We start from the raw sequence: 26,751 nt of genomic DNA on the forward strand, positions 1-26,751 counted from the left end.
AACATGGGCTATTTTATGTTTTGAAACAACTCAAATATGTACCCGAGCGCTATTTCCACAATTTCATTCATTAACGCCGTTTCCCTTTCGAGCCAAAAACCACACGAGAATCGCTCACCACCATCGTGCGACAGTAGGAAAATGTGTGATACTTTTCCGGTGTTAATGAGATTCAAGCACTGATAATAGTAAGTCGGGTCCGATCCATAAATATCGGTGAACACTAGCCTCGGGCATCTATATCCGTCCGCGGCGCTGCGTTGAATGCTGATCGCCATCATTATACGGCGGAAACAATCGCCTCCCCAAAACTGCCGACACACCGTCCATAGGAATGGTTGCAGTGGAGGCTTGGTGTGCAAGGCAATGGACATTTCTTAATGATTCCTGAAGACGTAGGTATACTTAGTAAAGCATGTACAATTGATTGAATCTAAGTTACCTATTCCTTATTTCCGAATGTTACATTATAAAAACCCTTTTGTCTACTACACAGATATCCTAATCCTCCTATCTCTACCTACAGGTTGGAGGTTGTAGACAGGCGAAATAAATGGACAATTAGTTCATCTTATACCAGTGCTCAGTTTATCAAGCTTATCCTTTTGTCCGGGTAATGGTTATTACACCACCTGGACGTTTTATACATTCTGTACAGATATTGTAGTACCTACGGTACAATCAAATGTCTGTATTTTCACAACATACATTTAGGTCTTGGGACACGTAGGCCCGTGATGGGCATTGAAACAAGTGCACCGCGGAACCATACTGAACGGAATAAGTACAAGAACTTCAAGTAGGTGAAGTAGGCACCATGTAAGAACACAATTAAACAGGTAAAACAAATAATTCACCTTTCAAAGATAGGTATAACCATGAATGGCTGTATGACAAAAACTTTGAGTCAATTCGTATTAAAGTCTTTCCTAGAGACCGCGTTAAGTAAGGCATATTCTGCCTGTTTATAGGCGAATTGCATTGTTTTCAATATTTGGTCTCTAATAGAGACTCTCTATTGTCACAGCGGACCCCAGGCTCCCATGGGCTGTGGCAAACGCCGGGATAACCCGGATAACGCAAGGACGACTATTTGCCGATTTGGTCTCTATTTGCGACTGAAATAAGAAAAACAGGATAATCTCAAACTGTTTAACCTTTATACTTTACAAACGTATCGTGTTCTAAAATTTGTTTGACCCAGTTGTTCTTAACCTTTTTCGTGAAATAGAGCGAGAGCCGTTCATCCGCTTCATTATTATGGAGTAGGTTCTCTCGATACTAATAAACTTATCTAGGTACCTATTGCCCAAAATTCCGGCATACCCTGAATGTTGAACGAAGGAGGTCAGACGGTGGTCGACCTCGCAGGGTCGAAGCCGGCAGCGTCTCCGATTATGCGTCGACATTGACTCCTCGCCCCGAGAATGCTAATCGACGACTAAACAATAAACATCCTTTTGGACTTTTCGGCTATTTTCGGTTGAAGGTCACACAGTATCGTATGTTTTTTGTTTTAGTTTTTATTTTTAGTTTATAAGGTTTATTTTAAAATATGATTAACTTATTATAATTATGCAAGGTGACATTTTTCACATTTTTAGGGTTCCGTAGTCAACTAGGAACCCTTATAGTTTCGCTATGTCTGTCTGTCTGTCCGTCCGTCCGCCCGTCCGTCCGTCCGCGGATAATCTTCAGTAACCGTTAGCACTAGAAAGCTGAAATTTGGTACCAATATGTATATCAATCACGCCAACAAAGTGCAAAAATAAAAAATGGAAAAAAATGTTTTATTAGGGTACTCCCCCTACCTGTAAAGTGGGGGCTGGTTTTTTTTGTCATTCCAACCCCAACGTGTGATATATTGTTGGATAGGTAATTAAAAATTAATAAGGGTTTACTAAGATCGTATTTTGATAATATCAATATTTTCGGAAATAATCGCTCCTAAAGGAAAAAAAAGTGCGTCCCCCCCCTCTAACTTTTGAACCATATGTTTAAAAAATATGAAAAAAATCACAAAAGTAGAACTTTATAAAAACTTTCTAGGAAAATTGTTTTGAACTTGATAGGTTCAGTAGTTTTTGAGAAAAATACGGAAAACTACGGAACCCTACACTGAGCGTGGCCCGACACGCTCTTGGACGGTTTGAGTGTGTTTGTGACAACTGAGCGCAGCTGCCAGAGTTCTCTGCTAGGTGCACGAAAATTGTCGTAAAATAATCCTAGTTTTTTTTTTTAATATTTTGAATTGATTTTTATTTATTCTTTTGGTATAGGGTAAGTACTTACATTGAAATAAGAAGCAAATTTAAATTATCTATGTGACGTCACGACGACCACGCGAGGGTTGTATTCTTATTTTACAGACTTTAGACAGGTACTGTTTAGAAAGATATATAAGATAGGGGCGTGGGGGGCTAAGGAGAGACCAAAGGGTGAGACGGAGAGAAAACAATCATCATCATTCACAAGTGAAATAAATGTAGGTATGCTGATAACTCAGAAATAGGATTAGGAAGTAGATCTATAGATGGCAGGTAATAGTGCCAATAGGTATAACTTATTTCAATTCTGTATTAAACAAACCAACTAAATAAATAAAACACTGAACATTTGTTATATCATGCATTAAATAACAAGGGTCAAAGAATATGAACAGAATATGAAATTAATTTCAATAAATTATATTATTGCCTGTCAAAATATATCTTAAGATTATTTATAATCTAGCAAGTAGATATACGAGTGTATTTATTGCTGTATTTATAATCAAAGATAGACCATTAAAAATTACTGTTTTCCAGTTATTTATGTACAATTTATCGCAAATGTTCTGCGATTAATTACGTGTCACTGCAAAGTTGGTAATAAATTGCAAAAATGTCGTCACATGGTGTTGACAAGGAATATTTTATTTACGTCGGTGAGTTAAAATTATCTGTGGAATAAATATAATAAATGTTTTCTCTCATTAGTAAGAAAGATGTTTCTTATGGGTTTATTTATTTTATTAAGTATGAGTAGATCAAATATATGTATCAAAAACCCGGTACCTTTTACATCACATTTGATCACATTGAAATAGGACAACGTTTCGTCGTTTTCATATTGTAGAAATAACTATGAACTGTATAATAAATTAATAATCAATGGCAGGATGGGAAATAAGTATGGTTTACCCAAATCCTATGCTCAGAATGAATTATTTTATTTGGGCTGCTTGAAGTTACAGGTTGTCATGTCTCCTACAAATTTTAAGGCAAGTAGTGGGTAGGCGTTGAGTAGGTACTTTTCTATGTATCGAAAACAAACCAATGGGCATGTAGGTAAACGGGTTAAGTACAGTAATTATCAGGGTACAAAACATGTAAGTGGAGTAATAAGTTACTCTTGCGTTTCTTCTTAGTAACTCCTCGAACTTACAAATATTGAAAGATTCCCTTATCGAAGCTCTGATTAGACATACGTTGAGACATCGGCACCGATAAAGCTTTACCATTGAGAGAAGGGCGCTTCCCCGTTGCGCCTCGCCTCACCCTCCACCCGCGTGTTCGAGTAGACCGAGACCGACCAACGCAACGCAGCGCCGCGCGGCGCGCCCTCCCCGCCGCTGAGCGCATCAGCCAGCCAGTCATTGAGCGGCGGTCCACCATCGTACGCGTGTTCAACTACGCTTCGAACACAAATTACGGACAAAGTGACATGCGCGTTTACTTGTCCTGATTTCTAACTAAAAACAAACGAACCTATTGGATTACAGTGCTCGAACAAAGTGACAGTGTTGTGTTATCACTAATTTATCAGGATTTGTCGCTCGTATTCCGCATTTCGTACACCGCCAGTGCAGTGTTTATGTTGGAAGCGCGGCACCGTACCCCGTACCCGCACCGTCCAAGAAGGGACGTCGCCCTCGAAATTTTCTTAAAAAGGTAAGGACTTTTTAAAATATTTATTACTTACGTTTGTAGTTGCGTTTAAATGTTTTTTGTTCGATTGTTTATCGACTATACTTTAATCAATTAGTTACGAGAGCCGGTTTCTTCCAATAAGAATGCATACAGGATATATTATTAACAATAACAATCCAGTGATCAGTTGTAAACGTTTTAAATAGGTACGTAGGTTCTTGTTTTGTTTGTTACCCTTTGTCCAAACTTGTTTTTTTACTGGCTAGCTGGTTATGAAAGGGTAATATTTTGGTTGTCTTGTTTATGTTGGTCAAGAAATTCGAGCATAATTATTATTATCATCTTTTGTGAGGGTAGGGTAGAGATCTAGAGATTCATTCGGTATGCTTCATTTAAGATAATAAATTATTCTTGATTTGCTATGAATTCATCTAATTATGTGATTTAACTCATTGCAGTCCTTAAAACTTAGCACTTCTTTTTCTTTTCCTATAAGCTAAAAATAAATGTTGATAGAATTAGTTTGTAATTTGATGTTTTCGTTATTATTTATTAAAAAATTGGTTGTCTGTAAAGTCGGTTTACGGACGGTAGTTTAACGTGATAACGTCAAACATTACAGTAGTATAGACAGGGGCGGTCAGAGTATAGCAAAAGGGGCCCGATTCTGGGACTTTTTTCACGTTTTTTTGTTCTTATTTGAAAGAATGCATTAAAATAAGCATCTTTTATTAAATTAAAGTTTTTTTAAAAACCTACTAATTTAGGAGTTAGAGTGGTGCAAAGTTGCAAAATTTTCCCGTAGCATTACTAAGGCGCCAGAGACAGAAAGCGATATCGACGGAGCCACGCTTACGCGGGGCTCCTATTCTGTGCAGTTTGGCCTTCGGCCGTTTGAAGATACCTAACGAACCTAACCTATACCTATATAAAAGTCGTCATTTTGTATCCTAGACCGTTTGCGAGACACGCGTTAATTTTATTAAAGTGCTAGTGCCATTTACTAATCTTAGAACCCTAATATCTCAGTAAATATTAATGGAAAAGAAAAAGTTTACATAACAAAACATCCTTATTTAAACGTGTTCTATATGATTTATCAATATTAACATAGGTTATATTGGTAAAAAAAATCATCGTAACTTTTCTGTCTCTGGCGCCTTAGTAAATACTATGGGAAAATTCGCAACTTCGTACTGCTCTAACTCCTAAATAAGTAGGTTTTTCAAGCAACTTCATTCTATAAAAGATGCTTATTTTAATGCAATCTTTCATGTTTTTAAATTACAAACACTCAAAAATAATAAATGAAAATTTTTAACAAAAATTTTCTAAGTCCTAAAATCGGGCCCCTTTTGCTTATACCCCAACCGTCCATACACAAACCACTTGCTCTTGCTTGGTGGCCTTGAGGAACGGGACAATGACGTCATCTTTTTCGTGCATGCAGCCCGTAGTAACGAGTTATTAGACGTTATCACGTCAAAAGTATAAAAAGATGGACACTGTCAGCTGTTAAATGTTGCCAGGTTAAACGTATTAGTGCTACGCTGACTCCTGTTAGGGTTCCGTAACTTATAGGTAACAACGGAACCATTGCCGACTTTACCTACCAAAAAAAAAACAAGGAAGTTACAGGTGTTGGTTTCATGACGGTAATTTTATCATTCGTCTTCTCGTTTGCCTCCAGCAAAAAACCTATGGAAATTTTGTATGAATGTATGCAAAATAAGCATACGTTTTTTATTGGTACCTACGTACTTACCTGGTTCTGTCTAACCAGTCGGTATAATGAAACATTAGCTATGTTTATCCATTAGACTAATCTGTGAATTTTAAATTTGGTTTTGCATTAGTCAAGGGAGATAGGTTTGGTGACTTTGGTAATTAATCTCTTTGGTCTCACTCATCGGCGGCGCACGTGACGAGATAATACTAAAATATAAATAACAAAAAAATACGATTCTGAATATTCTGGCCCCAATTTCATATAGGTGACAGGTGCGACAATTGTCACAAAATATTACATATGTAGAATTATTGGTTTCACCACGCTGACAGGTGCGACAATTGTAGAATACAATTGTCACGACTAACCATGGGGATAAATGTATCAAATTATGAATAGTAGTTGACTCAAATGGCAATAAGTAAATTTATTTAATGGATATTTTTATGTTTATTGGCTGACTATAAATATAAATGCCTCTTCGATAAAACTTATTTAAAACTATTCATTACCTAAATCCTCTCCCACCATTATATAATTTTCTTCGGTAACATTATTTATGTGTATCAAGTAGGCATTGGTTATGTGTTAGTATTTAGTTTCAAAAACAATATTGCAGTATGGATATAATAAGAAAGATGCCTATCTTAAAATTGATTTCCGACCGCAAATTCGTGTTATTTGATAAATTTGATAACAAATTAATACCTATCCGCAATGAAAGTTAATACTTAAATATAAAGGAATAGCTCAACGTTTGATTGAAACGGGTGTATGGCAAAGAAATAGAAATATCTAAGATATATACCTAACTTGGCACTATACTAAGTATTTAATAAGTTTGAATTATTAAGATATATAAAATTTATTTCTTATAAACGTGAATAAAAGAAGAAGAAGTAAAAACATTGACCATTAGGTACTACAATAAAAATATACAAATAAAAAATTAAACAAATTAAAACTATTCTAAACTAATAGTTAAAATGCTTAACTAAACTAAAAATATTTGAATTTGGAATTCGGTGTACCTAAATACGAAGGTAACTCGTTCATTTAAAAACGCTCAAATTAATTTGAGGGTATTTGTATAAAATAATATTAATGATAGCTATTACATAGGTATGTAGTATTTTTTATGATACATAAGTTTAAAAACACAATTTAGTATAATAATATGTATTAACGCAGAGAAATCTCAAAAATATACCTAAGTACTAATAATGTTACGAAGGGGCCAATAGCGTTTACTAACAGCAACACTCTTAACTAATCATCGGTAGGCTTTATGCCCTTGTAATAAGGTACTAACATTGCTGCCGATGGTACAATGATAAAAATAAATTGAGATATCCGTAGTTTGCTACAAATTTAATTTCATATTTACGTAGCATTATTGAAACTTATATCGACGGCGAAGTAACAGGAACTCCTAACTAAGTACGAAAACCTAAGTATATAGGTAGGAATTACTGTCATTATCACTAATAGTGTCACTATACCACTCGCATGGGCAGCCATTTTGAACAACGCGTATGTCAACCACAAATTACTACAATTGTCACACAATTCGACACATCTTAATCCTCCTGTCGAGATTCACCGACAATTCTACAAATATGTCGCCTAGAAATAATAATTATTGTTAATTGTAATACATACAATTGTAGCAAAATGCCTGTCATGTTTGTAAGCAATTCTATAGAAAATATTTTATAAAATTGTAATTTGTCACCTGTCATCGACGATTGTCGCTCGACATATGTCACTGACAATTGTAGCCTTTTTGAAATAGGGGCCTGGTCTATTCAACATTCACGGTTCATCTCAATCCGCAAACGGCCCATACAGACGAACTGTAGGTACTGCAATGTAACCCAACAGCAACTTGTACGGGAACTGTACTCCGACTGCACGTAAAGATCATCTGCAAGATAAAGACTGACTGCATCTTGAAACATTAGTTTAGTCAGTGTGCAGTTTTGTAGTCAAGTCGGGTTGTAAATGTTGTAAGCCATCTGTACCGGTCCTTAGTCTTGCACAGTCACGTGTAGATTTCTGATCCACACCCGGAGAGTTAATGAGCAGTCGGCGAAACTAGTTAAGTTACAGGCAGTCAAAGGTACTAACAGCTTTCTAAAGGTGTCCTTTGGATAGCAACAGCAACTGCAGCTGCTGAACATGCGGCATTACGGCGTTGCTGCGGACATTGTTACTGGCTTCCTTGACAAAATGAGTGATTGATTGAATATGTTTTAATTAATCAGTTTACAAAGAAGACTTTCTTAGTATATTATGACTGCGTCAGTATCGCAGCAGTAATGCGTAATATTAATGAAGCTGTACGCTTTAGAGTTTTACCTTTAAAAAATCCTATGTGTTACGATGCCTACAACATATGTACGTACCTAGCTAAAGAGCAAATAAGAATTTCCTGTAATGGTAGGCGGCATTATAGGCGTATCTAGTTACCAATACCCACAACACAACACTACCAACGTAAGTATAAATAAAGTGTATAACTAAAGTTGGAAGTATCGGCATTCGGCATATGAACAAAAGCTTTAATTATGCCGGTAATCAATAATCACTCATATCAGGAATTGCAGCCTACATTACAGCTGGCAGATCGGTATCAATATGGACACAGCCAAATGATTGGCAATTTGAATCTACCTGCAGCCCATGATGCATACATATTTGCTGATGAAAATAAACCGTTGACGCGTCGCGTGTGCATTTTTAACTGGTGATATCAGAGTTGGTCGATATTGGCAGTTGTATACTTTTTACTTTAGTTAACTATCTAAACTGTCATAGAAATGATCATTCATCAAGTATAGGCCCTGACTTTAAAATGAGGACAGTTTCAGAATGTAGTTTCAATCAGAGAGAGTACTTTTTTATTTAGTTATACATAGACGCAGAAAGCAAAACTAAAAAAATATGCGACCTGTCACCGATTAATCCAAATTCTTTGTAGGTACGCTAACAGTGTCTTGCTGTCACAGTAAAATGTCAATTAAATATCGGTAAGGCACATCACTATTTTCAATTTTGATTTACTTACTTACCGAGTTCTATACTTTAGGAAGAGTAAACCTAAACAGAGTTAAGTTATACACTTATGTATTAATATAGGTTCTAATTTCTAACAAGCTGAAGCACTCGCCGGTAAAGTAGGTAGGTATTTGCAAAGAGGCTCTCTGCCTTGCGTAAGCTTCCTAGGTTTCCTGGCTTCATATTCAAAGGAAATATTTTACGGAAATTGTATTCTGGGCTCCTTGAGGAAATGGCATAGGTTATCACAAAATGCTATCATGGAATGCCTAATATTATGTTTAAAACGGCACGAGGAAGGACTTATGAAATCTCTCTGAACGTATATACCCATTTAAGCCGACTGTCTCCTTCTCTCTGTCTACTTTGAGAACATATCTCTAAGTATCTATACTTTCAAAAATTATTGAAAAATTTCTTTATGGTAATAACTGGAAGTGTGGGCTTTTAATATTAATTAAGAAAATTTATTTAAGGAATTATATTAAACGAAACACGTTATCATCATCATTATCTTCTAGCGGTTAACCTTACTGTGACGGGGTCAACTTCTCTGTATTTCTCCTTCCATTTCGATCTATCTTGGACATCGTTTTCCGCTAACCCACAGCCTAAACGAGACAAAATACTCTCAATGATCTGATACTGTTGTACTACATATATTATATTATAGATAGGGTATGCCACTGATTCACTCTGCATGTATGTGGAATTGTGTACGACTAGATTATTGCGAGGCGCCATCCCAACAAGCATCCAATTAACACCTGCCAGGCTAATTGGAACGAATGAAATTAGGTGGCAGTATTGCATACCAATACGCCCTTGGCACTACCTGAGAGGGTGCGGACTTACGGAGCCGGTTAGAGCGGCAACTTAAAAAGTTATATATCGAGCGATAGATATACTGGGTTTATACCTGGAAAGCCTTGGAGATTTCTTATAAGAATTTATAGGCTCTACCAGAAAGCTATATTTCTTTTAGGAAACAAGGTTGCGCAGGGCAGGAATTCTGAGAGAGATTGGTATGCAAATAATATACAATTGTTTGTCCAAACGAATTTAGTTGTGTGGGAGTTCGCAAAGTGCATGTGCTTAATATTCACAATGATAATTGCCCTTTCTAAAAACACTGATGATCAGTCATATCCTAATGAAGTACTTAATGACCAAATGGCGTGTGAATTATTTATTGTTAAGTTTTGCGTTTTGAGCAAGCACGATCAAGCATTTGCTGGTTTGAGGAGAAAGAAAAACACTTCATGTATCTTTCTAAGGGACCGGCCACATCAGAGCGTCGCGCGTCTCGGGGCGCGCAACGGACGTCTGCGCCACGCCGCCTCAGTGTAATTTAAAAAACGTCTCCTCAGTACATTTTGTATACGAAGGACGCCGCCGCCACGCTACCTGGGGCGCGTCTTACGTCCTTCCTATACAAAATGTTGAGGAGACGTTTTTTGAATTACATTCAGGTGGCGTGGCGCGGACGTCCGTTGCGCGCCCCGAGACACGCAACGCTTAAGTGGGAACGCTGGCTAATATATACTTATAAGTGTCCAAGACAGTCGGATGCTGATTCACAGACTTCATGGCTGCCACAGCTGGACGACAGCGGCAGTCAAACGGGTGCGTGAGTTGACCTACTTCCAGGGTCGCGGTCCCGGGCAGCTGCTGAACGCTCACATATTACGACTTTTGCATGCTACATTTAAGCCGTGCCATTCCCGAAGACGCATGACTCTTTTGTTCTGCTGTTAAAGGTTAGATTTGATAATCTGAACGCCATCACTCATCAGGAATGGCACGATCTATATACTTCCGTCCCGTGCTAGGAGTAGCGGAGGACGTTGTGGATTATTTGTAGTCCCGACACTTCCGACCAACTGAACGCTCACGGTTTACGACTTTTACATGCTAATGCTATTATGAACCCACTAAACTTTGTGTAGTGGGAGGCTAATAAATGTAAGCTCGTTCCGAGATCGTAAAATTAAGGACCACTATTTAAATACGAATGTCTGTCTGTAGGTTGTTCCCACGTACGACAGCCAAAATATCTTATTTCGTTGCGATAAAGTAGAAAATTTATTCATATTTTCCGTCACAATCTAGTCCAATACATATGTACATACTAAATTGTAACTTTATAAATATAACATTACAAATACTGTTTTCCGTCACAATTTAGTCCATACATATGTACATACTAAAATGTAACTTTATAAATATATCATACAACACATTACAAATACTGCACGCCTCCGTCTTTATGTTCTGTTTCCAGTAACCCACAACAACGAACGATATCGCCCCGTATAAAATTGTCCTATTAATTATATCGAGATTCGAACCCAGTTCTCAGTTTTGCGGTTGCAGGCAGGGTAACTACCATTTACAGGGCCGCATTGTCGATGGGCCACTAAAGTTTATTGGCACACAAAGGCGCTCGCTGCAATTTATGTCAAGCCCGTTATCGAACTAGGTTTACGCTGATTTTTAGGGTTCCGTACCAAAAAGGTACAACAGGAACCCTTATGGTGCGACTCTGTCCGTCTGTCTGTCCGTCTGTCACATTCCTAAATATCTCGAGAACTACTAATGCTATCAACTTGAAATTTGGAATAGTTGTGAACATTGTAAACCTCTACAAATAGAAAGTATAATTTTTTTAAATATATTAATTTTAATTGTAGAAAATGGCCAAAATGAAAGGGGGGCAAACTGTAAATTTCAAGTTACTAGGTCAAGTGGGGTATCGTTGGAAAGAGCTCAAATTGAACGTAAATAAACTATTTTTTATAATTTTTTTGTTGTGGAAAAAAAGAATTTTGAAGGAAAATGTAAAAAAAAATACCGTTCCCCCCTTATCTCCGAAGTTTACCAACGAAAAATTATGAAAATTTTAGTAAACATTGGTTTTATGCTATATATTACAGGAAAAATATAATCGTGTTTGTATTTTGAATACTTTTTTTAATTCACAAAAAACTTTTCAGATTTTTACTTTCAATTTACCCACCCTTGCGGATGTATATCGTACTTAAAATTAATACGAGATGTTACGTAAACCATCTTCTGTCCAATAAAGTAAAAACTGTTTAAATCGGTTAACATTATAAAAAAAAAAAAAAAGTGCCTATACTTTTGTCTTCTAGTCAAGTCATTAGAGTTATATGAAAATATGAGATTATTTTTACTAGGTAGTTTGAAAGAAAGTTTGTACGCAACCCTCGGTGGGCGAGTCCGACTCGCACTTGGCCGGTTTTTTTATTTTTTCTTCAAGCTTTGAAATGCATACTTTAAGTGCTATCATTACGGGTTTATGTTAACGGATATTACCTTGTTTTATAGGCACGTAATTGGTATAATATCTAGGAGAAATAGGTAAATGTTTACATGTGGAATGAAGTAAGTGTGGAGTGAAGTAATAATAGTGCTTGATCTCCGCCCGTTGAAATACAGACATCTGTAATTCTGTTTAAATGTACATTCTACTTTAAAAGGCACAATAGAAGTTATCCAACGAGAGTGTAATGTTACATTCAGTAAGTTTTTATTGTATTTAATATACTTTACTCTTTAATCATATGAGGCAGTTTTCACCGAATGCCTGAAGCACGTAAACGGGAAAATCCATAAGTACATATTTGGACTCGAAAAGATAAGCTTCCATTATTGACTTGTAATATTATGTTGTACACATTGAGGTATATGTACTACGTACTAGAGGCGACGTTGCCAAGCAAAAACACTGCACATGCTGACAAATGCGCGGGGTGCGGGGAGCGGTTATTTACGCGTAGAGTAGGGCTACCACCAGATGTGACACATTATTATATTCTGCCTAACGGGAATTTTACATTATAGTTAAATACGGATATTCTAGTCAAACTTATTTATTTATTTACAACTTAAACAATACAAATTAATACAAAATAAATGTGCTGTATTTATCTTCTTTAAAATACACAATGAACATATATATGTGTGGTCAGTTGGTAACCAAGTTTCCTCAGCACGATTTTTTTGGACAAAGCGTATAAATTGTTCCATTTTTTCATGACCAGGCCGAAGAAAACTGCAAAAAGTGAGCGTGCTAAAAATACAATTTTACTCAAAAACTATTAACTATTGTTAAGAATCTCGTAACTTCACAAATTATTTATATAATATTTGTAAGACAATGTTAAATATCTCATAATTTTACCCAAACATTGATATAATTTTTGTATGTTGGCAACCCCAAGAGGGTTGTCAGTCAGTTCGCGCGCGAAGGCGAGCTGTAAGTTAGTTTTCTCGGCGTAAAGAAGTGAACTTTGTTTTCTGTGACGATTCGTAAAATAATAATAAATAGCACGAAGGACCCCTTTTGGAATCTTAATTACTATGTTGGTAAACATTGGTTTTATGCTATATATTACAGGAAAAATATTAATCGTGTTTGTATTTTGAATACTTTTTTTTTAATTCACAAAAAACTTTTCAGATTTTTACTTTCAATTTACCCACCCTTGCGGATGTATATCGTACTTAAAATTAATACGAGATGTTACGTAAACCATCTTCTGTCCAATAAAGTAAAAACTGTTTAAATCGGTTAACATTATAAAGAAAAAAAAAAAAAGTGCCTATACTTTTGTCTTCTAGTCAAGTCATTAGAGTTATATGAAAATATGAGATTATTTTTACTAGGTAGTTTGAAAGAAAGTTTGTACGCAACCCTCGGTGGGCGAGTCCGACTCGCACTTGGCCGGTTTTTTTATTTTTTCTTCAAGCTTTGAAATGCATACTTTAAGTGCTATCATTACGGGTTTATGTTAACGGATATTACCTTGTTTTATAGGCACGTAATTGGTATAATATCTAGGAGAAATAGGTAAATGTTTACATGTGGAATGAAGTAACCCTTTTCATGGCAACTTTAATTACTGTCGCCGTTCATATCCATGCATGAGATTTATTTCTGTTAGTGACAGGTCCTAACGATACTGAACAAACGAGAACTAACGATATCGATATGCCATTTACGGGCCAATGATTTGGGGTGGTCAACTTCACAAGGAAAACAAAGGATGGGCTACATTATATACTACCTATTAATAAATAATAATATTGCGTTAGTGAAAAAAAACCGGCCAAGTGCGAGTCGGGCTCGCGCACAAAGGGTTCCGTAGCAGCAAATATAATAAACCAATAACTTAACCAAAATTACAGTTAAATCAACCTATCTCAAAAACTATAAGAGATACTTTGATCAAACCAAAAATCGTTGAAAGAGTTAATTAGCATGCATCACCTCTATTTTTTTTAGAATTTTATACCCCGTAGTTATAAAAATAGAGGGGGGGGACATACTTTTTACGACTTTGAGAGCTGATATCTCAAAAACCGTTCACTTTAAGAAAAATGTTTTTAGAAAACTTTATATCATTTTAAAAGACCTTTCCATTGATACCCCACACGGGTATGTACATCGAAAAAAAATTTTCATCCCTCAGTTACATGTATGGGGGCCCCACCCCCAATTCTTTTTTTACTATTTAGTGTCATAATTTTGTAGCGGTTCATACAACACATATTCCCATCAAATTTCATCACTGTAGTACTTATAGTTTCCGAGTAAATCGGCTGTGACAGACGGACAGACGGACAGACGGACAGACGGACAGACGGACATGACGAAACTATAAGGGTTCCGTTTTTGCCATTTTGGCTACGGAACCCTAAAAATGATAGTTCTCTCGCCGTGCCTATTGGCGAAATTGAGCAGTTCTATTAAGAGTGGTTCCTTTTAATTTTCTGTATTTACGCAACCGCTAAATGTTTTAGTGCCTTATATCTCATGTCATATTAACTAAGAGCATAGTTGGGCAACCCCCCCAAAACGCGTCAATCAGGGAAGTTGCTGGCAGTGTAAGTTAGTTCTAAGTGGAGTGGAACTCGATCGCTTTTGTTTGCGACCAGCTGATTAATTAGTTCTAGATTTTTATCTAAACGAGGTTAAGCTCGTAAACCTATATTGAGTTATGATAGTCGTTTGACATTCTTTAAGGCTGTTCAACTTTGACCACAGCGCATGCAACTTTACGGATAAGGTACAGCGGGGCAAATTTCGACTGGAGAGCAATTGTAACTAATCCATTTTTTCCATTACATATAACACTATGATGTTGAGTTATACATGTATCCACTGAGCACGCCTACCATATATAACCGGTGGACACTCTATTTAATAATGTAAACATTGTAAAACATGGAAAAAATGGACCAGTAACATTTGCCCCCCCCAGTCGAGATTTGTCCTGCTGTACCTTACAGCAAGTACTTTATTCGTTCCATGTGAAAACGCGGATGCAATAGGTCCGTTTTCATTCCGAGTATTCCGACATGTCTCTACAAATTATGATTGACTGATCTTTACTAGTATTTAGTGACCAATACTCCTTGTATAGGTACAGTATTTCCTGAAGATATTAAAACTAGAGTAATTAAGCTGAGCTGAATAGAAATCCTTGTATGTTTATTCCGTACAAATCAAAACATAAACAACTTTCCACACCTCTATGATAGTACAAGGCATAGGCGGAATTTAATAGTCTGAATATGGCAGATAACAGGCGGCCTTATCGCTATTGAGTCATATGTGCTAGGAAACACTCACAATAAGTAATACGTATATTTATCTCGATGTTTACGTTACATATTTATGAAAACAAATGACAGTTATTTTTTGCATGACGGTCGGCAAATATTTTCCATTCGTTAATTTATTTACAATGAATATAATTATGTACTTAAGTAATTGAAATTACTCCACAGTGATATAGCTGTCCTTGTTTTAGATCACGGCGAAGAGATCACTCACTTGATCTGTAATTATTTATTGTATGAAGAGATCAAAGTGATTCAAGATCCTCCATAATGCATTGGTGCCTTGTTTGCGTGCTTCCTGGCTATTTACACTGATACATCACTTCGGTACTTGTCGAACAGACGACCAAAGAAAGAGGGGGTTCTTTATCGTCTATTTTAGTCGTAAAGATTATTATCCGACGGGAACGGAGACGGGTTGTCTACTACGACTGAATACAAAATATTGATTTAGAGTCGTTGTGAATATTGTGATAGTTTAAGGAAAGTATCGGAAAATAATACATATTGTGTGGTGAGGTGACCTATTGTTTCAATCAACTTTTAATACATATCTAAATCTGATTTATTATTAGCCAAAAAATGCTAGACAAATTATTATCTGTCAGTACGCGAAGATAATCGTAGACCCCCCCTCGTGTCAAAGTTCGATCCCGCGGAGCCCGCATCCACGTGGGCGGCGTCCCAGCAAATCTTGCGAGATCGTCCGCTCGATTCGACTACGTGAGTCGTCGGTCGTGCATTGAAGAAAGCTTTGCTTGGATTAATTCTGGGATAGATTTCGAAATGAGGATACTGAGGTCCAGCGAAATGGGGATACAACGTACGGTAGTTTTATTCGGTATATGCCTACCTATAAGTGATCACTTTTGTGCGATATTTTTGTAAAGTTTGATATTATTTTCCAGAGATGTTTGATTAGACAATAACATTTTTTCACTCAATGCTTGAACAAGACTTGACTGGTTATCAGAACCGCATGGAAGTGCGTCGGAGGGGTCACGAGATATGTTTGCCTTGTGTGCGACGACGCCATAACTTCCCAAAGCTGTGTTTTAGTTTCTAAGTTTAACTAAGGAATCCGATATAGCTTAGCTCTTGTCATCTTTGAAGATGAAGATGTCATCTTTGAAGTGGCATATTGGTATAGCTTAGGATTCGAGAATAATGACCACGATCTAAACAGCTCTGCGAATCGTAGCATTTTACAGCACCAATCACATCGGCTCGTAAAGATAAGCCTATATTCTTCAAATACGTCTATTTTTAATATATAGCCTATAGCCATTTGACTTTCATTGCAACTAATTACATATTTTCTTGTCCACGTCGAAGTTCTAGAGCCCAACTATTAATTTTCCTCTCAGTTGAATATTGAATGACAGTTGTAAATTATTGTTGAGGCGGGTCTGCTTTGAATGTGAGTTATTACATTTCGAATGGACATGTGAAGATTATTGTTATTCACTGGGCTTTATCTATCCATATTCATTTGTTATACAAAATGGGGAAAGTAATAATCACAATGTTTATCGCTTTCCATTTTGATAAAAATAGAGATTTTTTAATTACGCAGAATAAAATAAAATTGATAAACCATCTATAGTTTATATACCTATAATTCTTTGGATCGCAGGTTAGACTTCTTTGAATTGTTAAGTCTCTTGATTGTAAAAATTGCGGAAATACTCGCTGGAAAATGAAAAAATATTTTCCCTATTGAATATATTAAACAATGACATTGATTGGCATGATACATCTTCATACATACTAAATTTACTCAGATCCTCATTGCTTGCTTGACCATGTTATATCCGTTACCAACGTGTTGTTTGTTTTGAACACAGAAAAGTAAAGAAACTTAACAGTGTATTGACTGTTGATTTAATAACACGTACATAGTGGCCACGATGAGCTCACCCTGAGAGTTGATCGCCTTGAATTGTTGAATTCCATATGACCAGGAACTACAACTTCACAAGTTTCACCTGATTAACTGCTTCGTCAAAATCTTGAAGACGGGATGATGTTCACTAAAGTGCACTGATAAGTTTCAATGAGGTAGACCACAAACACTTGTTATTTTAACTATGACCGTATTATTTAACTTTCTTCACTATAAGGCCGATGCGTGTGTCAGATGTTTTAACAAACTTTTGTGCCAATAAAGGGTACCAACTATAGGTAGATAAGATGACTGATTTCAGATTGACAAAACATTAAACAGAAATACAATCATATAACACTTAGTATTTTCTTTTTGTTTTTGAAGTAAAGCTACATAGTTTCTTCGTGTTTTATCAATCAAATTCATACAAGTTGAGATAGATAGAATACTCTCTGTATCCGAGTTAGTTGCAACTAGTACACGCTGTCCTGTTAAGGTAATATATTTTATTAATATTTATGAAATTCATAGCATTTATTCGAATTTACATTTAGAATGGGAAAAGCAACTATTAACAAAAACATTATTTATGTAGGCTCGGAAGGCTGTACGTGAATATAGTGCATTTTGATGTTAGTAAGTCTAGTTATTATGTCGTTATTTAGTAGTTCTGCCTCTGCCCGGAATATAGTGATGTAAAAGTGCCCAATTCCATACACTATACTTATACACTTTGGAGCTTAGGTAAGACGAAACTCGTATGTCGATTGTCGATGCGAAACATACAAATTAATCGGAATGACAGATCCTACTACGAAAATGTTAATTTTGATTATTATTTTCTGCCCCGCAAAAGTAACTGAAAAGTCTATTTTGAAAGAAGGCTAAGCTCAGTTGTTTTCGTGAACTCGATGAAATTTGCGTTAATAAAATAAATCCTTGTATTATAAATAATCGCTGCGTTGTAACTATTATTGTACCGACGATATTGTAATAAAAGCGTACCTTTAATAATGGAAAACCGGGGGGTTTTAATCGGTTTAATATGTCAATAAAATATAATTTGCTTCGATTCGCCACATAAATATATTAGTGAACAGTGGAAATATTACATTGACTGTTTAACACTATTATAATAATTTATTAAAACAGATACGTATACCTACTTATTTGGATAGTTTGCGCAGCTAGGTTATTCCTACATAAAAACATAAACTAGCTTTTTCCCGCGGCTTCGCTCGCGTTAAATCCAGAAATTACGAAATGCTCCATACAAACGTCCACCCCCATTTTTAGAAAAGTGGGGGGTTAGATGGAGACAAAAAGTAGCCTATGTCACTCTCCATCCCTTCAACTATCTCCACTTAAAAAATCATGTCAATTCGACGCTCCGTTTTTCCGTGAAAGACGGACAAACAAACAGACACACAGACTTTCCCATTTATAATATTAAGTATGGATATAATCACGCCTGTATCCAATAAAGGGGTAGGCAGAGCACATAAACTACATACTAAGTTTCAGTGCCACTCTTGGTAAAAAGGGGTTGAAAGAAATCCAAATTGTGACATTACAGTGACAGGTTGCCAGCCTCTCGCCGACGCCACAATTTAAACCCATATCCCACAGTCGAATGTAATTAGACTGAAATTGTATTAATCTTAATTTAATTGCTGTCAAATTATTTTATTGATGAACGTGTAATATTTATAATATTATTACTAAAATGTATATGTCTATGTCTATGTCGACTTCTACGACACCCACGGGAAGAAAGGGGATGGTGAAATTCTTAACCCGTTACCACACGGGGTAGGTTATTCCTAATTCCGTTATTTACTTATAATCTTTACAGAAGGCTTATCAACAAAAAAAACACTGAATGTTTCGAGGAACATCTACAGGGCAAAGGAGTAAAGTTTACCTTACTGGCCTAGAATATTATGAAGGAGCCCGGGGCTGTTTTTAATACAATACTTATAAACAATAAGTGCCGGAAGCGCTTTGAATAAAATTATTGTGATAATAAAAAAAAAAAAACCGCCGCCTTTGGGGTTCTGGTGAAAGCTACTTGTGAATGTTGGATTATGTAGAAATGTGTAGGTATTTTTTTAAACTGCTTTTAATGCTTTAATTATTTGATGGCAACAAAAATCAATATACGTATACCGTTAAGGTTTGAGGAGTTTCCTCAATTCCTCATGAATCCGATTATAAGAAATCGAACCTTGACAAAATTTGACTTGAAAAGTCAATATGTTTAACAAATATAACTAAATAAATGTTACTCTTCTGAACTTAAATGCATGCTGTTCTTATAAAAATACCAAAGTCACTATAAGTGTGCCGTTCAGATTTGAGGAGTTCGGTTCTGACCATCATCTGCAGTTCCACTGCACCAAATGTCACTATTCTGGACGTAAGTGCATGCTGTTCTTATAAAAATACCAAAGTCACTATAAGCGTGCCGTTCAGATTTGAAGAGTTCCGTTCTGACCATCATCAGGAGTTCCACTGCACCAAATGTCACTATTCTGTACGTAAGTGCATGCTGTTCTTATAAAAATACCAAAATCACTGTAAGCGTGCCGTTCAGATTTGAGGAGTTCCGTTCTGACCATCTGCAGGAGTTCCACTGCACCAAATGTCACTGTTCCGTACGTAAATGCATGGTGTTCCTTTAAAAACACAAAAATCGCCATATGTATGCCTTTCAGATTTGAGGAGTTCCCTCGATTTCTCCAGGATCCCATCATCAGAACTGGGTTCTGAGAAGAATGGGACCAATCTGTATGCATATACATTCAATCAAAAAAATTTTTCAAAATCGGTCCAGTAACGACGGAGATATCGAGGAACAAACATTAAAAAAAAAAAACAGACGAATAGAGAACCACCTTCTTTTGAGATATTTGAGGCGGCGGTTAAAAATATTTTTATTATCCTTGTCCAAATAAAATTCCGAAACAGTATCATGACAGTATCTTCCAATATAATAACTGGGGCCCTTTTCTCGAAAGTTATTAGCAGGGCCCGTAACTTTCATGCCGATGACATAAATTTGACGTCACGCTGCTTAAAGAATGATTCAAGAGTTTTATTCAATAATTAATCATTATTCATCAATCATTTTAATCATGACTTCAAAACTAATCTATTCATGCGTGAAATAATTAAGACCTACTTGATACGCGAAAAGTAAATTAAATTATTTGTTTATTTTTTTACATCCATTTTATTAGTATGTTTGTTACTATATTTCAATACATTATTAAAACAAAACAAATTGTTTCCTTTTCGTTTCACGTATCAAATAGGTATTAATTATTCCACGTATGAATAGCTTGCTTTGGAAGTAATTTGTACATGATAAAAATTGATTAATGAATAATGATTAATTATTACAATAAAACTATTTGAGTCATCCTATATGCAGCGTGACGTCAAATTGATGTCATCGGCATGAAAGTTACGGGCCCTGGTTATTAGTCTAATAATATTAGTGTGTTGTCATGGCAACCCATAAAATTTGACAGTTCGTGGAATATTAATATTAGTCTAATATCGTTCGAGAAATATGCCCCTGTTGTCGTGGACAAATTACAAGTCTAAAATCCAGTTCCAAAACACAAGAGGAGTTGTGTAATGAAATGGCTGAAAGGAACTAGTAGCTTGTTCGTAATTAAATTGAGCTTGGAGTACGTGCCTCGACTCGACGAAGGTACGCAAGGAACGGCAAATGATTAGCCTTGCGATCCATCATACGGCTGGAAGCTACTGTCGTCCAAACAAATGTATTCAATATATAGTAGTATTTATTATTCTTTAGTCTGTCCGGAATATATGCCATATGGCTACTATGTATACCTATATTTGATGTCTCTACTCTTTTTGAGCAGACTCTACAACTACTACATCTTGAGCTTATAAGATGTAATAAAAAGTGCATACAATATGTGAATGTGTTCTGTTTATCTGTGTATGTGTCAAATCTTATATGCAGGTAGTTATTTCTTTGGTTATCGGAATAACTGTCACTGTTTTCTTCATTTCGCGTTAACCCATTTAGTTAAACCTTGATAACCAGTTATTTTTATGAGTTTAATATACCCGACAACATGAAATAACTTGATATACCCGTTCTAAGGACGATTATTGTATCTAAATAACATTCTGGCCTACGTAGTGTTTGCATCGTTAGCTTGAGCTTAGCCAAAGCCTGGGTTGCTAATTAAAGGTAAACAAATTAATACTTACGGTATAAGTAATGAATTTTAGGTGTGTACAGGTATAGTCAAATATTTTAATAAAACAAATCTGACAGTTTATTATACCTACCAATAAGCCTCCGGGATATGACCAAAAATTGTTCCTTAAAAAATAGGTGTTGACATATAATTACAAACCAAGAGTGAACAGGCATCTTCTGGGCGAGCTCACTCCATTGTAGGCCACGTCTTTGCCTTTGGCTAGTCTGTGGCCAAGAGTAAGCCCATTTATAATAATAATAAAAAAATGTAAACACGGCTGTAGGAACATCAGCCCCTCTAGCACAACTTGCCTTGTCGCGCGCGAGTCCATACTTTTGAAGTCGCGCTTGATGTATGGAATCGCGCGCGACAAGGCAAGTTGTGCTAAAGGGAGGGGGTAGGGGCTGGATATTTTATAACAATTACCGATAGATACTCGCCTACACATTATTGTTAAATAAATCACTAATACCTATTTTACATGGCAAGCTTCACGTTAAACTTTCGATGTCATAAACCTTACTTTTTTAACGTTAGGTTAACCTCACCATGTAGGTATATTGTATAACGAAACATCAAAAATGGCAGAATTCAATAGTAATATTCACTCGGCGGCCTGTTGTACAGCCAGTCAGCTGTTTATCTTTCTCTATTCTTCCGGTTTGAGACCATAAAATATTTATTTTATCTCCATCCCGGCCATAACAACAGAGAAAATATTTTTACAATTCGAGGAAAACTGCGACCATTCAATACGACAGGTACATATGTAAAGATTTAGTCTACATAAGTATGAAGGATTGGCATAAACAATCGTACTACATTATTGTTACTCAATTGTTAAAAAATCTCATGGCTATAGTTGGTAACTTGATAAGTACTCTAAACCCGGGTTACTTTAGTTGAGGGGGATAACCTCAATTGGCCTCTGGGAGTCCAGCATTGTTATGTTCGGACTACCCATCCATGTTTTCATATTTCATAGTTTAAGTACCTCGATTTGCGGTATTATAATTGTTGAGTTCAAAATGTACCTTTCAAGTTGTACCTTTCCTGAAATCTCTTTGTGTTATTAGTTTTTTCCACGTGAAATTAAGATATCTCGCTTAGAATAACAGGAGCTCTTATAATAGGAAAATAAATTCCCTCAGGAGCAGGGAAACAATATACCCGAAGCCCTGCGTTATTTAGAAGTGTTTATTAAACGCTGAGATAACTGATGGTAATGTGGTTTCGGGGTTTCACGCTTTATTTTAAATACTCTTAAGAAATAGGAATGAATACTACATAAAAAAAATTGCATTCTGTTTAGTCCGTCAGTTAGATCGTCCAAAAATACTGAACTCATATTTTTCGCTTTATCTAATTAATCAAAAAATACAAAGATGTAGAGCATCAAAGTTCCGGAGTGGGGGCTTGTGACAGTTGTGACGTAACTTTAAATTAAAAATTGTACCTAGGAGTGACGTTACGCGAAACTTCAACGCACTGTACCGTTGTCATTTTTCGTTTACGAGAAAAAATAAAAAATATGTTAAATTTTTTTTAATAATCTAACTGACGGACTAAATAGTTTTTTTTATTGTTTACAGCAAACCATTGTCATCATGATCAGTTAAGACCCCTTACTCCTTAGAGCGCTCATCAATTTCACGAAACGGCCATCGATAGATGGCGTTGGCGCTCGGTACGCGAGCACCGGCAACTCAACGCGCGTTTCAACGCAGACACGAATAATCTTGATAGTTTTGAATTAAATTGCTAATAACATAATTTTCAATTTTATATGGGGACTCTTTATTTAATTTCATATTCATGGTATGGTAGTAGTAAATAAGGTATATGAATGTAGTAAAAGTATAGTATTAGTCTACATGTACATATATAAATTCAGGTTTCCTAATTGATTGATTCAACAACCAACACCGCTGAGCCGAAACTACGAAAGCTAGAAAGTCGAAATTTGTATAGATTGCATTAACAAAATTTCGAAGAGATAAGAATCGATTATGAAAATTTACACCCCTAGTAGAGGGAAAAAGGGGGTGAAAGTTTGTAGCGGGATCAATTTGTTTTTTTTTTATTAGGAAAATTTTAGTTAGGAACTTGAAATTAGAGAATAGTTTAATAGTGATTTCTGTTTTTTAGGGTTCCGTAGTCAACTAGGAACTCTTATAGTTTCGCTATGTCTGTCTGTCCATCCGTCCGTCCGTCCGTCCGTCCGTCCGTCCGTCCGTCCGTCCGTCCGTCCGTCCGTCCGTCCGTCCGTCCGTCCGTCCGTCCGTCCGTCCGCGGATAATCTCAGTAACCGTAAGCACTAGAAAGCTGAAATTTAGCAACAATATGTATATCAATCACGTCAACAAAGTGCAAAAATGAAAAATGGAAAAAAATGTTTTATTAGTGTAAAGTGGGGGCTGATTTTTTTTTTCATTCCAACCCCAACGTGTGATATATTTTTGGATAGGTATTTAAAAATGAATAAGGGTTTACTAAGATCGTTTTTTGATAATATTAATATTTTCGGAAATTATCACAGTTATAGTGACTTTCATATTTTTATAAGAACAGCATGCACTTACGTCCAGAACAGTGACATTTGGTGCATTGGAACTGCTCATGATGTGTCACTTTTTAACCGTCGCCTCAAATCTGAGAGATTTGAGGCGAGGTTCTCAATTCGTTTGTATGTTTATTTATTTTTTTCATTTTTTTATGTTTGTTCCTCGATATCTCCATTGTTACTGGACCGATTAAAAAAAAAATTGAATGTATAATGTATATGAATACAGATTGGTCCCATTTTTCTCAGAACCTATTCTGATGATGGGATCCTGGAGTAATCGAGGGAACTCCTCGAATCTGAAAGGCATACGTATGGTGATTTTTGTGTTTTTAAAGGAACAGCATGCATTTAGGTAGGGAACAGTGACATTTGGTGCAGTGGAACTGCTGATGATGGTCAGAACGGAACTTCTCAAATCTGAACGGCACGCTTATAGTGACTTTGGTATTTTTATAAGAACAGCATGCACTTTCGTCCAGAACAGTGACATTTGGTGCAGTGGAACTGCTGATGATGGTCAGATCAGAACCGATCTTCTCAAATCTGAACGGAACACTTATAGTGACTTTGGTATTCTTATAAGAACATCATGCACTTACGTCCAGTCCAGAACAGTGATATTTGGTGCAGTGGAACTGCTGATGATGGTCAGAACACTCAGAACCAAACTCTTCAAATCTGAACGGCACGCTTACAGTGACTTTGATATTTTTATAAGAACAGCATGCACTTACGTCCGGAACAGTGACATTTGGTGCAGTGGAACTGCTGATGATGGTCAGAACCGAACTCCTCAAATCTGAACGGCAGTGACTTTGGTATTTTTGTAAGAAAAGCATGCATTTAAGTTCAGAACAGTGACATTTATTTAGTTATGTTTGTTAAGCATAATTATTGAGTTTTCAAGTCAAAGTTTGTCAAGCTTCGATTTCTTATAATCGGATTCATGAGGAATTGAGAAACTCCTCAAACCTTAGCGTTATACGTATATTGATTTGTGTTGCCATCAAATAATTAAAGCATTAAAAGCAGTTTTAAAAAATACCTACACAATACACATTTCTACATAATCCAACATTCGCAAGTAGCTTTCACCACAACCCGAAAGGCGGCGGTTTTTTTTTTTTCTTAAAAAATATTAAACGTTTTTTTATGGGATAGGAGGCAAACGAGCAGATAGGCTGCCTGATGGTAAGCGATCACTGCCGCCCATGGACACCAGAAGCACCAGAAGTGTTGGAGGGGCGTTGCCGGCCTTTAAGATGGATGTACGCTCTTTTCTTGAAGGTTTGATGGTCGCATTGGTCCGGAAATACCGCTGGCGACAATTCATTCCACAGTTTAACTGTGCATGACGTGACCAAATTTGCAAAACATTGCGTCTTAGAAACATTTTAAAGGGTGAAAATCAAAATATGTACACCGTGTCCAATAAGTTTGAATACAGCACAAATAGCCAATAAAACAAAATGAACAAATAGTTACTACATTATTATTATATTTTATGAATGGCACTCTTATTTACTACATTCACAACAAATGTTTTGGAATAACTCCAGCATAAATTTGTTTACCAGCCTCAAACGCTTCTCAAACGGATCACACGCGGCACGCACCGTTTTCTTCACATTTCATCCCAAATACTCTCAATATAGTCAGGGACCAAACGACCTCCTTTGCAAAAAGTCGTCGACATCTCTTCTAAATACCTAAAACAGGTATGGATGTGTTCCTCGTTCTGTCCAGATTACGAATTGACCTGTTTTAGTTTAAGGAGGGGGGGACGGGTTGAGAAAAAGGGGGGAGAAAAATGGCGGACGACCATCATAGATATTTATTCACATCTTGAGTCCTATGGCACCAATCTGTTCGTGCGAGGTGTCATTTGAAAGCTTATTAAACCTACTTTAATTGTTTTTAAATAACTATACTCATAAAAGTAACCGTTTACGAAATATTTTAAAATATGTGTTTTTTTATCGCGCATGAATTGCACACGTACTAGTAAAAAATGCGTCTAACTCAATAAACAATAACTTTACCGCAATTGATGTTATTATAAATTTTTTGCATCTATTCATGCTCTTTCTAAAAATATAAGTTTCATTGGTATATGATAATATATAACCATGTAATTACGAATTTGGTGTAGCAGGAGTCACTCTGCCCGCAGAAATGGGCGCTGACCGTAGTAAAGTATTCAATATTTTTGAGGTCCTATTTTACGGATCCATATGCGAGTGGTATCGTTTCAAAGCTAATTAAATCTACTATATTTTTTTATAAATAACTACAGTCATTAAGGTAGCTGTTTAGAAAATATTTGAAAATATGTGTTTTATAGATCATGAGTCGCACAAGTACCTACTGGTAAAAAATGCTTCTTAATCCATAAACAACAACTTTTCCGGAATTGATGTTAGTATATAATTTACGTGGAATTTTATGTGCTTTCTAATAACATAAGTATTATTGGTGTATGATAATATATAACCAAGTAATTACAAATTTGGTTAAGTAGGAGCCACAGCGCCCGGCCACGTATGGATGCTGACCGTCGCCAAATTTTCTATATTTTTCAGATCCTATTTTATTGAACAGGAATCTTTTGAAAGTATATTATGCGTACTATCATTAGTTCTCAATAATTTTAGTTGTAACTGTAGTAGCTAACAAAATATTTGAAAATATGCATT

General features: G+C 36.1%; 1 protein-coding gene across 1 annotated transcript in view; it reads left to right on the top strand.

The window, feature by feature from the left end:
- The first annotated feature begins 3,592 nt into the window (after nt 1-3,592).
- Nucleotides 3,593-26,751, top strand: part of LOC125228195 (Ca(2+)/calmodulin-responsive adenylate cyclase-like) — a 161,424-nt gene continuing 138,265 nt past the window's right edge. Inside the window, 1 exon segment of the mRNA XM_048132669.1 lies at nt 3,593-3,932. The gene's annotated coding sequence lies outside the window, so the exon portion shown is untranslated.

The sequence above is a fragment of the Leguminivora glycinivorella genome, chromosome 7 (genome assembly GCF_023078275.1).
Source record: "Leguminivora glycinivorella isolate SPB_JAAS2020 chromosome 7, LegGlyc_1.1, whole genome shotgun sequence".
Classification (NCBI taxonomy): domain Eukaryota; kingdom Metazoa; phylum Arthropoda; class Insecta; order Lepidoptera; family Tortricidae; genus Leguminivora; species Leguminivora glycinivorella.